Here is a 19649-nt window from a genome sequence, read left to right as displayed (position 1 = left end):
CTAAATAGCTGGTATCTCATATTATGATGTTATATCTCAATATGATATATATCTCATATTATGAATATGATGATGATGATGATGATGGTGGTGGTGATGATGATGATGATGATAATGATGTTTGTCCTTTGTTCTTGTCAAAGACCCTGACATCATGGAAATGATGTCACGACAAGCATGTGATTTGGATTTGAGTGGGGTAGGGGGTTGTGCTATGTTACTAGTCTCACTTTCTCCTCTAGAACTATCTGGGTTCAGTGGTCAGATATGAATAAGGAGGACTGAACGTGGCCCTGGATATGATACAATCAGGATTAAGTGACTTGTTCAACATTACATACCTAGTAAGTGTTCACTGTACCACCTAGTTGCCCATGAATATATGTATGTATGTATATACATATATATATATATAAATGTATGTATGTAACTTATCTTATACATTAGCTATACACATATTCTACTTATATATATGTATACTCTCAAAATATATATACATATATATTTCTATTGACATTTTCCCCATATTAATGACTGAACTGCTATTTGTTTGTTTTTGCAAATTGCTTTTTTAAAAAAAACATTTGCAGGTGGAAGATTTCTGCTTTGACAGAAGTTCTACCAATACTTCTATGGGTACATTATTTTGTGCTGTTGTCATGTCTCTCCTCTTGATGAGGAAATTTCTTACTTGCTGGCTGAATTGGAGAGTAGGATTCACTTACCTTCCTTGTCAAGTTGCTTGTTCTGAATCAATTTAAATTTTCAAATGAAGGGTTGTAGAAAAAGGCCTTATCTTTACTTTCATTCCTTTTACATTTTCAGATTTACCTAAACACAATGAGTTGGAGTTGCTGCATGTCACGCCGGGTCTTTTTTGTTTTCATTTTGGATACTGACTTTGACCTTTGCTTTAACCATCAAATAGTATAACTGCATTTTTATAGGCAATTCATTCAACACTCCCATGGTACTGAAAGTTTGTTTTCTGTTGTTAAAGATGTAGTCAATTTAATTTTCTGTGTGTGATGCTATTCAGGATTCCTTATTTCCAGATCTTTCAAATTCTCTTATATCATAAAATATCCATTACGCATATATATGTGTCTCTTGTGTACATATATGCATATATGTATATACACATGCATATATCTCATATATATATTATGCCTATATATATTGATATGATCTGGAATATATCGTTAAATGTACAATGGAATTTCCTTTTTTCTTCTCCAAATGATACAGATTGATTAATAAATGATGATCAGTTTCTAGACTCATAGGATCCTTAATCTAGAGTTGAAAGGATCTGTAGGTGTCTTCTAATCAAACTTTTCATTTATAGATGAGGAAACTGAGACACAGAGAGGCTAATTGATTTACAGTGGAATTCAAAACTAGAATTTGAACTTAGGTCCAAATTAGAGTTAGAGTCCAAGTTAGAGTTCCTTTTGTACAGCACTGGCATGCTCAATAAAAGCTCTTTTTGTGATAAGAAGACTAAGGTTACCATAGCATGATGCTTCTTATTTGGTGCACAGAATGAAAAAAAATTCCATAAACTTTTTGATCATATTATTTATTAATGAACAGATATTTGTTAAAAGCTCATTCTCTTTAGTTGAGAAAAGTATATATCATAGTCTATAATTCCCAAAAGAGCAATACTAAGACCAAAAGGTAAAAGTTATTGGGAGTCTGATTTAATCTCAAGGGGTTTTCTGGACATTAAAGAAAAATTGAGTGATGGGAGAATATGTGAGGAATGATACATATCATACATGCTGATTTTTATTTCATTGTATTTCATTTAAAAGAAATGAAAGATTTCATGAAGAAGGAGAGGGATCCATTGTTGGCTGGTGGGGAGTGGTGGGTAGATGATTTCAGCAATGTAAAGGGATATGTGACTGAAGGGAACAAAGATGGATAAAGAAGTTGAATTATAAAGTCTTCACAAAAAGACGTTACTACAACTTTGAGCCTTTGGAAAGAAAGAAGGAAAGGGAATAAATGTTTATGAATCTCCTACTATGTGCCTCATTTCCTTCTCACAACATTCCTGGAAGGGTGAGAGGTATTACTATTTTCTCCATTTTATAGTTAAGGAAACGGAGACAATTATTCTTAGTGGCTTGTGCAGGGTGACATAACTAGGAGGTGTTAGAGGTTAGATTTGAACTCAAACTTCCTAACTCCAAACCCTGTACTCCCTCTACTTCACTGTCTAGATTTTTTCATATTTTTGTCTTTCAGAATTTTTATATGTATTTTCATTTGTCAGAAGATAAATGAGAGATAATGGAATTACTCCAAAAGTGAATGGATGAGTTTTATGAGATTGTCATCATAGGAGGAATTACCTCCAACAGTGGGTTCAGATATAGATTGGAATATTAGGAAGAACATCCTAATAATAAGATATGCTAAAAAATGGAAAAGGAATTATTTGCAAGGTAACAAATGCCCCATTTATAGTAGTCAAACTAAGTCAGGAATATTGTTTAAAAAAGATTTCTTCATTGATTTGGAATTTAGATTATATAAAGTTCTTTCTAACCCTCAGGTTCTAGAATTCTATTATATGACCAAATACTTTAATAGAAAATGGTAGTGGTTTCTAACAACAGAGATCTGTCAATTTAGTTGTGGAGACAAAGTTAATAATATTTAGGGGATAGAGATGTGAAAAAAAGTTCTCCTAGGTCATTGAAACACATAGAATATCCCAAATTTTCTATAGAATGCATAGGATATTTTAAAGGAAGGTTCAGTCTTACACCTCACAAAAACCCCAACAAAGTGGGGACTCCTCACAAAGGATTAACTTGGATTGATAATTCTGAGGATTTAGGCTATGGGGCAAGTTTAAAGACCTAAAGAACATAAAAATCTTAGCGAAGCTGTCTAGAATCATGACACAGTAAGACAGGCAGTCTGGATTTAACTATAAAATTTATGCAAATGATTCCCAGATCTATATGTACAGTTCTACTCCATTCCCATATCAAAAAGTTGTCTATCAAACCCTTTAAACTAGATATCCCAGAGATAGTTCAATATAACCTTTTAAAAAAATTTTGTAAGGCAATGAGGTTAAGTGACTTACCTAAGGTCATACAGCTAAGCAAGTTTTAAGTGTCTGAGGTCATATTTGAACTCAGGCCCTCCTAACTCCAGGATTAGTACTCTGTTCACTGTGCCATCTAGCTGCCCCTCAATATAACTTCCAAAACTGAACACATTGAACTGATCCAACCATTCTGGAAAACGTTCTTTGACCCAGCAATTCTACTTCAAAGTTTGTATCCCAAAGAGTATAAAAAAGGAAGAGCCTCTATGTACAAAAATATTTATAACAGTTCTTTTTGTAGAGGCAAAGAATTGGAAATTGAGGGGACTCCCATTAATTGGGGAATGGTTAAACAAATTACTATATATGATTGTGATATAATAATGTTTTTAATAAGAAATGATGATCTGAGTGGTTTCAGAGAAACCTGGGAAGACATATGTGAATTGAAGAAAGTGAAATGAGATGAAACAGATCTTGGAACATTGTGTCAGCAATATTTACAAAGATCAGTTGTGAATGACAACTATTCTCAACAATACAATAGTTCAAGAAAATTATAAAGGACTTATGACAAAAAATTTAATTCACCTTCAGAAAGAATTGATGAGTCTAGTGCAGATAAAACATACTTTTAAAAAAAAATCTTCTGTTATCTGTTTTCTTTTGGAATGTAACTAATATGGAAATGTTTTTCATGACTGCACATGTATAGTCTCTGTCAAATCACATGCCTTTTTAAGAAAGAGTAAAGGGAGAGAAGGAAGGTGAGAATTTGAAACTCAAAATTTAAAAAAAACTTCAAAATTGTTTAAAATAAAATATAAAAATAACAAAAAAGACTTCCACAAATAGCTATTAACTTGTACTAGAAGAAAGATTGGAAATCCAAAAGAATTTCTACATAGAGTTCATATACATTCTAACTCAATAAATAACATTGAAATGCTAAGGTAAGGGAGACTAGGTTGTGCAGTGGATAAAGCACTGGCCCTGGAGTCAGGAGTACCTGGGTTCAAGTGGTCTCAGACACTTGATAATTACCTAGCTGTGTGGCCTTGGGCAAGCCACTTAACCCCATTTGCCTTGCAAAAATCTAAAAAAAGGAAAAAAAAAGAAATGCTCAGGTAATCCTTTCAGACAATTTTCAAAGATTATTTTAAAAAAAAAATCTCCTGACAAGGATTTCTTGTCTTAATAAGTTATGTTTTGGACTGTTAAACATTTCATTTTATTATTGTCTCTGAAAAAAGTATACACATTATCTTTTCCCAACAACCTTCCCTCCTTTCAAGGTTTCCTATTTCTGAGTAGTAGGTTCATAATTTCAGCCTTATACTGGACTCTTCACTTGCCTTCACATATTCAAGCAGTTGCCAAACCTTACTGTTTCTGCTTTTCTGGCATTTCTCACAATGAAACATCTTTCTCTACTCACAACTATCACCTTATTTCAAGTCATCACTTTTTGCCTAAATTATTACAATAGCTTCCAATTTAGTCTTCCTTCCTCATTTCTTACATCTTTAGTCTATTTTTCATCCTGTAACTAAAATACTTTTTATGTTCAGATGTGACCATGCTATTCCCCTACTCAATAATATTCTTGTTACTTTTTGTTGCTTCAACATTTTACAGCCCTCATAACCCAAACACAACAAATTATTCTAACCTTATTAGAACTCTATTACCTAACCAAATAGATTTTCTGTTTTTCACATTCATTTATTGGGTCTTTAGAGGATGTCTGCCATTTCAAGGTTCAAAAATGAATAGGTCAGGGCGGCTAGGTGGTGCAGTGGATAAAGCACCGACTCTGGAGTCAGGAGTACCTGGGTTCAAATCCAGTATCAGACACTTAATACTTACCTAGTTGTTTGGCCTTAACCTCATTTGCCTTGCAAAAAAACCCTAAAAAAATTAAAAAAAATGAATAGGTACCTCTGGTTCTCCACTCCTAACTCTTACTAGATCATGATTCCCTTTTTGATATGCTTTATATTAACAAGCAGGATAAAGATCCATTTACTAAAATAAATATTAAGAACAGTAGTTAAAAATCATCCTTCCACATAAAGATGGAGTGTACTATCCCACAAACACATGCAGCATCCATGGTAAGAGTGGAGGCAAGTTCATCTAATGGCCATGAGGCATATGTATAACTTCTTTCTGTAACATGACTCAATTGCCAGAGTGAGCTTTCTCTTGTTTCATAGCCAGCTCTCTTTAGTGCTACAAGAGGTCTCATTCCTGGAAGTAACTTGTTCTCTCAAGTGATCATTGATTGACTTATTGATGCACAGAATCCAGTAAGGTGGGCGTTATTGTTATCACCATTTTATAGATGATTAAATGAAGAATCAGGAATATTGGTGCTTAGAGTCACTGTGTTTGGGACAGTTTGGGACAGTCTTCCTGATTTCAAGTCTAGTGTTCTACCCCAAACCCACACACTGCTTCGCTAAAATGAAACAATATTTGATTGAGTGCCAAACTGAGTGATGCTCATTATTAGGAGTATGTCAGTTAGCATATCAGTGATCCCTATCAAAGGAGCTTACAATGTAATAAGTGTGGGGAGACAATGACAAGTACTGGCATGGGGATATCTGGCATAAGGGCATCTTGGTCTTTGGAGTGAAAATCAGGAAGAACAGTAGATGCCAAGTGGAGTGACATTCATTAAATGCTTTCGATGAGGGCCTAAAAGGTAGGTAGTTTTCAAATAAGTCAAGAGGCATAGGGATGGTATTTTAGGCAGGAGGAAGAAAAGATTATATGTACAACCTGTGTAGCACTGAGAACATAGTGTAGAAATGCTAGTGTCATCAATTCCATATGTGCAAAAATGACAACAGGGTAACAAAGACTGTCATAAATAGGGTATATAAAGGGCACAGGCAGCCAGGTGTGCTCAGTTGCATGTCTGATATGATTATTATTGTGTTCATTATTGATGATAATAAAACTGTCCCTTTTCCATCACCCTCTGCCAAGACTTGTCAGTCCCTGAATCCAGGAACCCTGAGATGATGACTCATGGGATTAGTGTCAAGAGTTTAGTTACTAGATGAGACTTTCCTTTTACAATAGTCTAAGACATCTCAGCTTTGCTGAAATACAGGCTATACCTGTGACAAAAACTAGAAAGTATAAGAATTATGAGAATGAAGGATTAGTTTTGAGTTTCTGTAACACTTATCTTACAAGGTGTCTTTCCTTATTTCAAGAATAAAATGGCATCATATTTTCTTTTCAATTGATATTTTATCTTTCCAAATAAATGTCATTAAAGTTTTTCAAAAATTATCCATAACCTATGTATATTATTGTTACCAAATTTCAGGGAGGCTAGGTGGTGCAGTAGATAGAACACCAGCCCTGGAGTCAGGAGTAAATGAGTTCAAATCTGGCCTCAGACACTTAATAATTACCTAGCTGTGTGGCCTTGGGCAAGCCACTTAACCCCACTGCCCTGCAAAAACCTAAAAAGAAAAGTTATAAAATTTTCTTCCACTCTCCTTTCATACCTCTCTCCCCTCAGTGGTGAACAGTCAGGTCAATATTGTAAATACATATTTGTGCTAAACATTATTACAGATTAGTCATTTACAATATTAGGGATTGGGATTAAGGGAAAGGAATACATAAAATATATTTTTGAAAAAGTGAATGTAATGTTCAGATTCTGAAGGATTTTGTTTTGTTTTGATTTTCTTCCTCTTAATGGGGATAGCATTCTCCATAGCTGCTGAGAGGAGTTGCTTCCATCAATGTTGATCATCTCACAAATGTTCTTGTTAATTTGTGCATTGTTCTCTTGGTTCTGCTCCCTTTGCTTAGCATCAGATCCTGTAATTCATTCCATGCTTCTCTAGAGTCTGACCTTGTATGGTTTGTTATAGAATGCATCATATTTTCATTTAATCTTGGAATAAAGGAAGAGGTAACTTTTATTATCCTTTCATGGAAATGGGATTATGACATTCCCAAGGTCAAGGATAGGTTTGAAGCTCACACTGATTAAATATCTGGGTAATTTGGTTTAATAGCTTTTATAATAGTATGATAATCAAAACTAGAAAATTGATTTACTTTTTAAAAATATTTAAGTCACTCTCTACTGCTTCTAGAATAAAATATAAATCTTCTATTTGGAATTTAAAGTCCTTCATAATCTGGTTCCACTGTTTTTTTATGCTTAAGGTACAATTTTCATCAAATGCCTTTAGTTTCACATTTTTGTCAATTAAAAAACATTATTTCTCTCTCCTATTTATATTTTCTCCTCCCCTTTTTCCTTACCTCTGGGGAGAAAATTCTCTGATAATAAATATACAGTCAAGTGAAACAAATCCCTGCATCAGCCATTCTAAAAAGCACATGCTTCATTTTGCAACCAGAGTCCATCACCTCTCTGTCAGGAGATGGCTAATATTCTTCACTACTGGCTATTTAGAAATGTAGGAGGTTATTTCATTGATCAGAATTCTTAACTTTTTCAAAGTTTTTGTCTTTATTATAGTACTGTTATAGTCTACAATTTATTGTACAAATTGTTCTTATGGCTCTGTTTATTTCATTCTACTTTACTTCATATAAATCTTCCTATATCTCTCAAATTGTCTTTTTTATCTTCCATTAAAGTATTTGATTGCATCATTATAGCATAATTTTTCAGCTGTTACCCAATTAATGGGCACTCACTTAGTTTTCTGTTCTTTGCCACTATGTAAAAATAAAACTGCTATAAATACTTTTGCAAATATGGATCATTTTTCTCTTTCTTTTGTCTCTTTGGGGCACATGTCTGGGTCATAGGGTTTCAATAATATAATAACTTTTGGGGCACTTCCAAATTGTTTTCTAAAATTACAGGACTGATTCATAAATCTACCAATAGGGCATTAACCTTTATGTTCTTCCAGAGACTTTTTAACTTTTGTAATTTTCCATTTTGGGGGTCACCTTTGTTATCTAATGGATATGAAATATAACATTGAAGTTAATTTAATCTGTATTTCTTTCATCATTAATTATTTGAAGGATTTTTCTATATGACCAGTTATACCTTAAATTTTTCCCTGTTGAAACTCCCAATCATGTTTTTGACCACTTATTAATTAAAAAATTGCTCTTCTATTTTTTTACACCCCTACATTCATCAATGTGTATATACCAGCATGCATATATGCATGAATATATACCTATATAAAGACATTTGTAAGAAAAAATAACTGGAAAGATTTTTCTCTCCAGTTTTCCTTTCTATTCTTATTTGAAATGTTTTTATTTATATGTAATTAAAATGTAACTGAAAGTTTCCATTTACCTTACATGATTTTGTGATATCCATGACAAATTTTTTCCTGTTATTTAATTCTGCACTTAATTTCTTAGGGTTTTACAGTTGTGGTTATTTAGATCCTCAGTCTATCTTGGTAGAGAGAATTTCAAGTATTTTATACATTGTGTATTTTATTGGGAATATGTAAAAGTAAAGCTAATTTATATGAATTTATTTTATTTTTTACATTTTTGCTGAAGTCATGAATGATTAATTAATTTTAGCTGATTCTTTGGGTTCTAAGTATACCATCTTATTATCAGCAAAGAAGATTTTATTTCTTCTCTGTCTATGCTTATTTTCTTAATTCTTTTTCTTGTTTTATCACTTTGATTAACATTTCTCACACTGTATCAAATATAGAAATGGTATTGTATATTCTTGCTTATTGGCAAAACCTCTAATTTTTCAGTACACACACACACACACACACACACACACACACACACACACAAACATAGTGTTAGCTTTTGTTTTTATTTAGAAACCATGTAAATTAAAGAAAGTTCCACCAACCATTCCTATGTTTTTCCATTGACTTTAACAGAAATGGATGGTGTATTTTGTTTTAAGTAGTCATCTACCACAATGTAATCTATAATTTTGTTGTTCCTATAAATATGGTCAATCATATTTATAATTATTTTTCATAATACTGATACTGAATTCCTAGCATAAATGAAGCTTTTGTACCAAGTATAATATTTGTGATATAGCACTGTAAATTCTGCCAAAATTTTATTTATATATTTTATATGAAAGGAGGATATTAAGCATATTAATCTATAGGGTTCTTTTTCCTTCTCAAACTAATTTAGATATCAAAACCATATTTATATGATAGAAATAATTGAGTAGGATTTCTTTTTATATTTTTGTGAACAGTTTAGCAACATTAGAATTAATTGTTCTTTAATTGTTTCATAGAATATGTAAATCCATTTAGACTCCAGATTTTTTTCCTTTAGGCATTCTCTTTCCTGTGTTTGATTTTTTTTATGATTTTGGGTTATTTAAATGAGTTTTTTCTTGGTCTATGGATCTGGAAATTATATTTTTATAAATATTCAAACATTTATTTTTTCAGTCTTACTTGCATGTTGTTGTACTAATAATTTATAAGAATTTCCTTTATTTCTTCTTCATTTTCTCCTTTTATTTATCTTAGTTATTGGTCCTTTGGAATTCATCTTTCATTAAAATAAAGTGGCTAATTATTATTACACTAATATTTTACTTGAAAAGCCAGCTCTCAGTTTAATTTATAATTCAATGGTCTCTTTTATTTGCTTCTGATATTGTTCATCTCTTATTTGATTTTTGGCATTTGAAGTTTTTAAATTTGTTGAATTTCTGTTTGTTTTAGTTGCATATTCACTTTATGATCTTTTCTTTCTCTATTTTTAGATAATTTTTCCTTATTGATTGTTTGGTTGCATTCTGAAAAGCTCATTATGACAATATTTTTAATCGTTTCTATTTTTTTGACCTGCCAATTTTACTCTACTAATAAGTATTAATCCATTTGTCTATGGCCCCATTATTGCATATTTATTTAAATTTGATTTTGATCAGTAAAAGATGTTTGACATTTCTGCTTTTCTGCATTTTATTGAGAGGTTTATATATGTTCTAATATATAGTTTATTTTTATAATAAGTCAGACACAATTGAGAAATACACAAATATATATCTGTATATACATATATATGTATATATATATATATGTATATACATATATATATATATATATATATACCTCTTTAAATGCATTCTCATTAATTGCCAAAGTTTTAGTATAACTAACTTTTCTAAAATTCTATTTAAGTCCTTACTTTTCTTTTTTACTGATATATATGATTAGATTTGTCTAGATCTGAAAGGAATACATTGAGGTCCTCCTCTATTACATTTTTACTGTCTAGTTTTCTGTATACTTAGTTTCCTTTTCTAAGTATTTAGAAACTATGCTATATTGTGCCTATATGCTAATTATTGATATTAATTCATCATCATCTATGGTACCTTTAAAACTCATTAAATATAATTTCCCTATTAATTATCATCCACTTTTTTCCAAACTAATTTCATATTATTCATGTATTATATATTTCAGTATAATATTCACATGCTCTAAATTAAAACAAAATAGACCAATTTGATCTTCCCTATAAGTAACTTTTTATTGCCTATTTCTTTCTTTGCACAAGTTGTCCCCTACAATTGTAGTTCTTTACTTTCTCATATTTACCTCTTTGAATCCCTAAGTCCCTTTAAGAACATTTCATATAACACTTTCTGAACATTTTCTGATCATACAAATAAGTGCAATTCCCCTTCATCTCAAATTACTTTTTTTATTTGCAAGGCCATGTGGTTAAATGATTTGCCCATGATCACACAGCTGCTAAATATCAAGTGTTTGAGGCTGGATATGAATTCATATCCTCCTGACTCCACCATCAATGCTCTATTCATTGTACCACCTAGCTGCCCTAATATTGGTTTTTTTAACTTCATTTTTGTTTACTTATTCTTTTTGGTTTATTTATTGGTGAACATGATGTTTCACTCCAGTATAACAAAAGTTTCCCAAGATCATGTAATATATTTTTTTCTTTTTATATCCAAAATCTAGAACTGAACCTGTTACATAGATGGTCCTTAATAAATTTTTATTGAATTGAATTTAATATATATTATCTTTATAATTCAGATCATTTATGCAATTGTTAATTGTGACCAGCAATCTGAAATATATTCCAAATGAATGAGCCCCATTTCATTATATAATATTGTTTTTAGTTTTTGATTAACGATGATCTGAATACTTTCTCACTGACAGATTGTACTAATGACAAACATCTCTCTAAATAGAAAAGAATTAGTAGAGAGTGGTATTGAGATCAACTTTACTAAACATTATTTTAAGAATAATCAAGAATCCTTAGATTTGTGAATGATATCAAGTGTCATGCCCTCCTTCAGAATAAAATGTTGATAAATTCCACAAAGAACTCATAGTGTCTCTTGAGTGGACAGGGATGTGATGAATGAGCTTCAGTTTAGGAAAATGCAAAGTATAATGAATAGAACATTGAACTTGCCATCAAGAACATCTAAAGTAGAATCATGCTCAAACACTTACTTTTATAATCCTGGACAAGTCTCTATTTCTCTAAGCCCCAGTTTCCTCATGTGTAAAATGAGAATTATAATAATCCTACTTTCCATGGTTTGTTTGATAATCAAAAAAGCTAATGAATATAAAGTTACAATGCTATATAAATCTAAGTTGATAGTAGCAATACTGTTAGTAGTAGTTGGGAAAGTATTGACTATAAGTAGAAGAAAGATATATAAATAAACCAATACATAGCATCAAGAAAGACAAATTCCTGAATCACAGATCCTGAATTATAATAAAGTATATACCTACAAATGTTAGAATTAAAGAGGGACATAAAGAAATCATTCATATTTCTAGGATGTCCTTAGCAACGTCTGTGACCTTTTCTGATTTCCAATTGCTTATTTTGAAATTTGATGGGGAGGAGGGTAATACTAAGTTACTCTGTAGCTTTCTTCCAACTCTAAATTTCTGATTCTTTTATTTATGAACTATTGTTTAAAATAGTCTTATGCACCCAAAGCCCAGCAGAGCACCTGGCATGTAAGTGGTATTTAATAAATATTTATTGAATTTGGTTCAAATAAATATTTGAATTCTCTGGGTTTCCATGGCATACAATACAGTAATTAATTTTACTTGACATCTCCTTATATCCAAACTTATAACTATATATTATTGTATGATATTCTTGGGAAAATTTCTCAAGGAATTTTATTTTTTCTACTTTTCACTTTGTTGTTGAGCATTTTGAGGACCCAGTCTTTGCACTTAACAACCTGACCTTCACTAAAATAAAACCCAACTGAAAATGTCACCTTCTTTTTCAAATGACATTTGGTTTCCTATGATATGAGCTTTGTCCTTGAAGAAAGTTTCTTGTCTTCTACTCTTCAAAAGGCTGTTTTTAGTCTATGAAACACATGTAGACTCATCTACTTTTGTTTCCATTTGAGCAGCTTTTGACATCTAGCTGCTTCTTTATAAAATCTCCATCAGAGATTCTACAACAAAAAGAAAAATGAAATTATTCCATACATTTGCTAATTGAATGAAAGTATTCAATCTGATTTTTGAAACCCATGGTAATTTGTAAACATATTTTTGGGCATCTCCATTTTCCTATATTACAACATCCAATACAGGCAGTGATATTCTGATAAATGTTCATAACCAGTACTGTAGTTAGGGTGGAGGGCTGAATTCATAACACTCTTTTAAAATTTAATATGATTAATATTTTCTACATCACTTTCTTGAGTCTAGGCAATCATAAAATAGCAAATCATGCCCTGATTTCTACAAATCTATTTGCCTATTACCAAGGTGTAAATGTTTATGTGGAATATTTAACAATTGACTTTGGTGAGAGATAGCTCTAGCAATACAAATATGAGTTCAATAAGAAGTTTATCTGTTTCATTATTATGTGAATTTGTGGATTTTCCATGGTTGTGAATCATCCATAATCTAATCTCTTGTTTTTTCTAAAGAAGTCAAGATTCATCCTTGCCAAACTGGTTATATGTATTGAAATGCTCACTGTTTACTTTTTTCATCCCTTTGGAAATTTTATCACCTTATATTTCACCATAATCTCATTATGGTATTATTACTAATGTATTGGGAGAAGAGTAGCTAAATAAAAGAATAAGCGACTATTCATGAAAAATAATTAAGTTAAATTAAGCTAAATAATGAAGCTAAATCTTCAACATGACCCCCCTTTCTTTTCTTTTGATTCCCCTCTCTCTCTTAAATTGGAACCTAGTACTCTCATATGCCTCCTGGATAGCCAAGATACACTGCAATGTCCCACCTAGATCTTCCTTTCCAACTAGAATCCAAGCTATTATAGATATTTTCTTCTCCCTCCCCCCATGAAATTAATACATCTCCTGGTCCATTGCAACACATCTGGTTAAGATGTTTGTCATACTGTGTAGATTGTGACTCCTTGGGGTGCAAGGAAAGTTTATGTTCAACCTCCTTCTTGCTAGAGATGGAGAGAGAGAGAGAGAGAGAGAGAGAGAGAGAGAGAGAGAGAGAGAGAGAGAGAGAGAGAGAGAGAGAAGGTGCACCTGCTTGGGCAATAGGAGAGAAATTTTCCTGCCAACAATACGAAGCTTAAATGATGATCTCTACTGGGATTTTTCCACCAGAGAGGGAGAGGAAAACTGGGTTGGCATTAGAGACAACTCAAAAGGGAAGCAATGAGCATTTCCCGAAACAAGTCAAGAGATGAAGCTATATCTGGTATCTGTAACAGGAGGAGTGATTACTGAAATAGCAACAGGAAAAGTTCTCAAGCAAGGTTCTGGCACTCAAGTTTTCTACTGCTCAGGGGGACTGCACATTGCCTATGCCTGACCCTCTAAGAATATGTGCCTTCAAGAACTCATATCCTAAATTCTTCTTGCCTTAGAAGGAAGAACACTATACTTATTCTGAAATTGGTGCTATTATCTTTTTTACCTTCCTACCCTTGTGGCTCCCAATTAAATATCTATTTTTTTTTGTTTGTTTTAATGCTGTTCCTTGCACTCTGATTGTAGTATTTATGGATCCAAGTTGTTATGAGGATATTTATAGGTTCAATATGGCACTCTCTTCCAGAAATTCTCTTTCCTGCATCATTGAATAACAAGGTTTGAGTTAATTTCTGAAATTCTTAGTATTATAAAGAATATCTCTGATCTGTCTTGCATATGATTTGTTTTTTATGTATATGCATATATATGTGTGTATGTGCATGTGTGTGTATGTATGTGTGTATATGATTTCCTCTCTTCTTCCCCTCCCTCATTAAGAATGCGAGCTTTTTGAGAGAGCTGTTTTATTTTTTCTTTGTATACTTAGAGCTTAGTAAAATGCCTATTGACCTTGGACAAGTCATTTAACCCTGATTGTCTCATATTCAGGGTCATCTCCAGTCCTGACTCATATCTGGCCACTGGACCTAGATGACTCTGGGGGACAAAGTTACATTGGTGACAGCATCCCTTCACTTAAATCCAATTCATGTGCTTGTCATGGCATCACCTCCTTGATGTCGTGGTCTTCTTTGAGAAGGAAGGATAAACATCATTAGTAGTATTCATTGATTTATTGATGGGGGGGTAAGTAAGCCAAGAAAAGTAATTTCAAATGAAAAGTCAACATTATTTGAACCAGAGTTCATGAAAATACATGGATTATGATGACGTGAATTACAATTGAAAAAATTCATAGAGAAAGATTAATCATGATTAAATCTCTTACTTTTCTAGAAACATTTGCATTTTTAATGAGAGTTTCTATGACTAATGATGAGAGTTTTAGTTATTGCAGAAAATGAGTAGGATTAGAACACTTTTGGTTAAACTTTCTTTTCCTTATCCAAAGCATAGACATAGGGAACTACATACTATTTATAATGCAATATAAAGAACTCCAGAATTAGAAGACCTGGGCTCAAATTTACCTTTATTATTGACTAGCTGTGTGACCTTTGACAAGCCACTTAACTTCTTTGTATTTCAGTCTCTTCATTTTTAAAATGAGGATATTGGACTTAGCATGATATTCTTCTATAAATAGCTTTTTTTTAAACTTTAGTTATTTCAGTCATACTTAACTCTTTGTGATCCCAGGTGAGACTTTCTTGGCAAAGATACCAGAGTGCTTTGTCATTTCCTTCTTCATCTCATGTTACAGATAAGGAACTGAGCTAAATATAGTAAAGTGACATGCTCAGGATCACACAGCTAGTAAGCACCTGAGGGCTAAATTTTAACTCACAATGGCTCTTCTTTAACCCACTCCACTCTGCTACCCCCTATAAAATTAGGCATTTTCAGGCCAAGGATTCCTCCTAGGCTATCTTTTCCTTCTGTCTGTCCCTTTTGATGAACAAATGTCATTGCCTGGGTCAGCAGCCTCCATAGGAAAGGTTCTCCCAGAGGGAGGAAATAACAGCACGGTACTTGAAGGTCTAAGTCAGAAGATATAGATGCTCATCCAAATTCTTAATAAACTCTATGAATGACTTATTTCAACTCTTTAAGGGTAATTTTCTTCATCTTTAAAATGAGAGAAAATAGAACTGATTACCTCTTAGGCCCTTTCAGACTCTCAGTCCTCTACCTGTCAAATCATGAAATTGTCTATTTTCTGATAATTTCACTGACATGTTAGATTACGTTTTAAGAATGGTTATGCACAATGGAAAAGGAGAACAGTAACATTAGAAAACTGATCATTGGAAATAGGAAGAAATATCTCTACCAAATGGATAGAAATCACTCTAATTGTAGTATTTATGGGTCCAAGTTGTTATGGGGATATTTATAGGTTCAATGCAAATATAAAACATATGGCACTCTCTTCTGGAAATTCTATTTCAATTAAGTTATGTGTAGTGCTCCACAATGTTCTCCCTTTCATCTCAAAATTCTCCAGTACATTAGGTAAGAAACATCACTCCAGTTTGCACAGAAATGTGGTAAACAAGCATCTTGTTCTGGCAAATGTTGAACTGTTTTTATGAATAGTCTTCTTTACTGTTGATTGAAATCATTTGGTGTTTGGGCTCCAATAACTTTCTGTATTTTTCACAGGTCCTGAAAAGGTTACTGAGTGTAGGGTCTTTCACCCTTTCCCCCTTTTCTTTCCCTTCTCTGTTTATTAAATGAAAGTTGTTATAGGATGATGGTATAAGAACAGCTATGTAGAGCTTTAAAAAGATGATCTATAAGTTAACCCTTAGCTTTTCAATCTTCTGTATGTTTCTGTGGATCTTGGGATGGATTGATCCTAGAATTACTGCTCTGTAGTCATCTGACTAAGCTCATAGAACAGGGTGTCTTTTTCATAGAATATCACAATTGGGAATGAGTCCAGTTCCACTACTAGAATCCAGATGGAACATAATATTTTGGAATTCACAACCACTTTTGATTGTCCATGTGCAGTAAAGAATATAGGAAATAGCAAATGTGACATAATTCAATTTTTATCTTCTTGAAGATTAAAAAAAATTCAAATGTACCTAGACATGAAAATAAGTTTTGATAGGAAGAGGTAGAGTGGGAAGAAGGCCAAGATAAATGAAAAAATGCTAGTCTTGGCATCAGGAACACCTGAATTCAAATCCTGCTTTAGATACTGTGATCCTGAGCAAGCCTCTCAGCCTCAGTTCTATAGTGCAATGAAAGGACCCTGACTCTCCGTTCAGGATGTCTGGGTTAAAATCATTCTCTTCTACTTCTATCTGTGTGACTGTAGAGCAGAGCTAACTTCATCTCCTAACATCTGTAAAAAGAGTGGTTGGGGGTGGCTAGGTGGTGTAGTGGGGCGGCTAGGTGTTGTAGTGGGGTGGCTAGGTGGAGTAGTGGATAAAGCACCCGGCCTTGGAGTCAGGAGTACCTGGGTTCAAATGCGGTCTCAGACACTTAATAATTACCTAGCTGTGTGGCCTTGGGCAAGCCACTTAACCCCATTTGCCTTGCAAAAACCTAAAAAAAAAAAGTAAAAATAAAAAAGAGTGGTTGGACTAGATATCTTGTAATAGTCTGTTTCAGATTGAGACCTATATCTTTCGAACAGCTACAAATACATACATATATGTGTATATATATATATATATATATATATATATATATATATATATTTCAATGTATATATATATATATATATATTTCAATGTATATATATATATATGTATATATATATGTATAATGACAAAAACCAAGAAAAAAAACAAAAAGTGATTGGAAATGATTATTCTTATCTGATCTTCTTTTTCTTTAGCTGGGGAATGGGTTTAAGTGACTTGCCCAAGGTCACATAGATAGGTGGATTTGAACTGCATTTGAACTCAAGTTCTTCTGATTCTAGGGTCAGTGCTCCATCCATTGCACCACTTAAATGGCCCCCGTCTGATCTTCCTTACTAGATTATTAAATGCCAAGCTTTGTAAAAACCTTCTTATTTCTATTACCCTCCTCTGAATTTCTTTTCTATGAATATTTTTTGCTGTTTTCCTGTCTTTTCATAATGATATTCTTAAAATATCAGTTCCAAATTCTCTTCCTCCATCTATCTCTTCCCCACCCTTTAAGAAAACAAGAAACATAAAAATCACCACAAATAAAAGACCATGCATAATAAATTTCTATAGTAGCTATGATATAAAAAAGCAAGGAAAAGAAAGAGAAAAATATTATTCATGTTGCACTATTAATTGGTCAGTTCTCTATCCAAAGGTGAATAGTATTTTTCAACATAAGTCCTTTGAAACTGTAATGGGTTATTGTGTTGGTTAGTAAGTCTTCAACAATTCTTGCTGTTGTTGATGGTGATTATAATTTTTATAATATTGCTGTTATTGTTAGATTTTCCTTACTTTCCTTTGAATTAATTCATATAAGTCTTCCTAGGTTCCCCCACCCTGAAATCATTTCTTATAGCACAATAGGATTTCATCATATTTCTAGATCATTATTGTTCAGTTATTCTCCAGTGGATGGGCATTTCCTCTGTTTCCAATTCTTTGTCATTCTAAGAGTTGCTATGAATAATTTTGTACATATAGGTTCTTGTTTCTTTCTTTGATGTCTTTGCATTTTTATGGTATTGCTTGGTCAAAGGGTATGCAAAATCTAATAATTTTTTGGGTATAGTTAAAAATACTTTCTAGAATGTTTGGAATATTCACAAATCCATGAATAGTGCATCAAAGTACCTGTTTTCCCACAACTCCAGTATTTGTCATTTTCCTTTTCTTAGTCAATATGATGGGTATGAAGAGGCATCAATTTACATTTCTCTTTTTGGTGATTAGAGAATTTTTTATGTCACTATTATTAATAACTCTGATTTCTTTCTCTCTGAGTTCCTTATTTGCAAAATGTAGGACTTAGATTTGAGTATCTCCAAATTCCCATCAGATCTGAATCTTTAATTTACAGAGCACATATTTAATAATTCCTTTTGGATGTATTTAAAATAAGATTTGATTTGCAAAAATTTAATTTACACTTAATATCTTGAGTAAAATGTGATAAACTTTCATAAGTTACATGCAATATTCATCTTGTGAAGGCTTTTTGATCAAATGATCAGTTTTTTAAAAGAGCTTTCTGTTGATGAATAGGCTAAACTTGAAAATCCTTAAGGTCTCTTCCATTTCAAAATCTTAAAATCCTGGAAAGTCCAACACTGCTCATCTTGAATCATCATGTTTCATGATCAGGGAGTCGAATCTTAAACTCTTAGAGCTGAAATCATTTTTGTATGATTATCATCTGTCCAGACACCAAGATTCATGATTGCAAAGTTATTCTTGAATCATTCTTCTTCCTTACCATTTTCTTCCATATGCATTCAATTGCCTATTCTTGTCAGTCCTACCTCCACATAATTTTATCCTCTTATATCCATTTAAATAGCTTTTACCTTTATTAGGGTAAAAGTTTCATGATTAGTCTCCTTGTTTTCATTCTTTTCTTTCTTCAATCTTCATTGACTTCCTATTACCTCTAGATTAAAACATATCTGACTTTTAAAACCGTCTATAAGTTGGTTACCATTTACTTTTGCAGTCATTTATTTTTGTAAGGCAGGTTTGCTTTTACTGATATTTTTTATTTACTACAGCAAACCAAAATAATTTATTTACTAATTTTTAGAACATAATAGTATTCCATTACATTCAAATAGCACAATTTGTTCAGTCATCCCCTAATTGATGAGTATCACCTTTTCATGTTCATTTCTTTTTACCACCACAAAAGCTATTATTATTGTTATTTTAAAAAGTACATAGGACCAATTAAAAAGTTTTTGCCCAAAGAAAACCACTGCAACCAAGATTAAAATGAAGGCCATAAGTTAGGAAAAATTTTTGCAACTAGTATTTCTGACAAAGGATTCATTTCTAAAACATAACTGAATGAAATTTATAAAAAAAAACAAGAAAAAACAAAAAAGACATTCCCCAATTGGTAAATGACCAAAAGATGTGGAATGACAATTCTTAGATGAAGAGATCAAGGTTATCTATAATCGTATGAAACATTCCTTTAAATCATTCCAACTTACACTTCTTAGAT

The sequence above is a fragment of the Macrotis lagotis genome, chromosome 1, assembly GCF_037893015.1.
Source record: "Macrotis lagotis isolate mMagLag1 chromosome 1, bilby.v1.9.chrom.fasta, whole genome shotgun sequence".
In the NCBI taxonomy this organism is placed as follows: domain Eukaryota; kingdom Metazoa; phylum Chordata; class Mammalia; order Peramelemorphia; family Peramelidae; genus Macrotis; species Macrotis lagotis.
Note: the sequence above shows the minus strand (reverse complement) of the source record.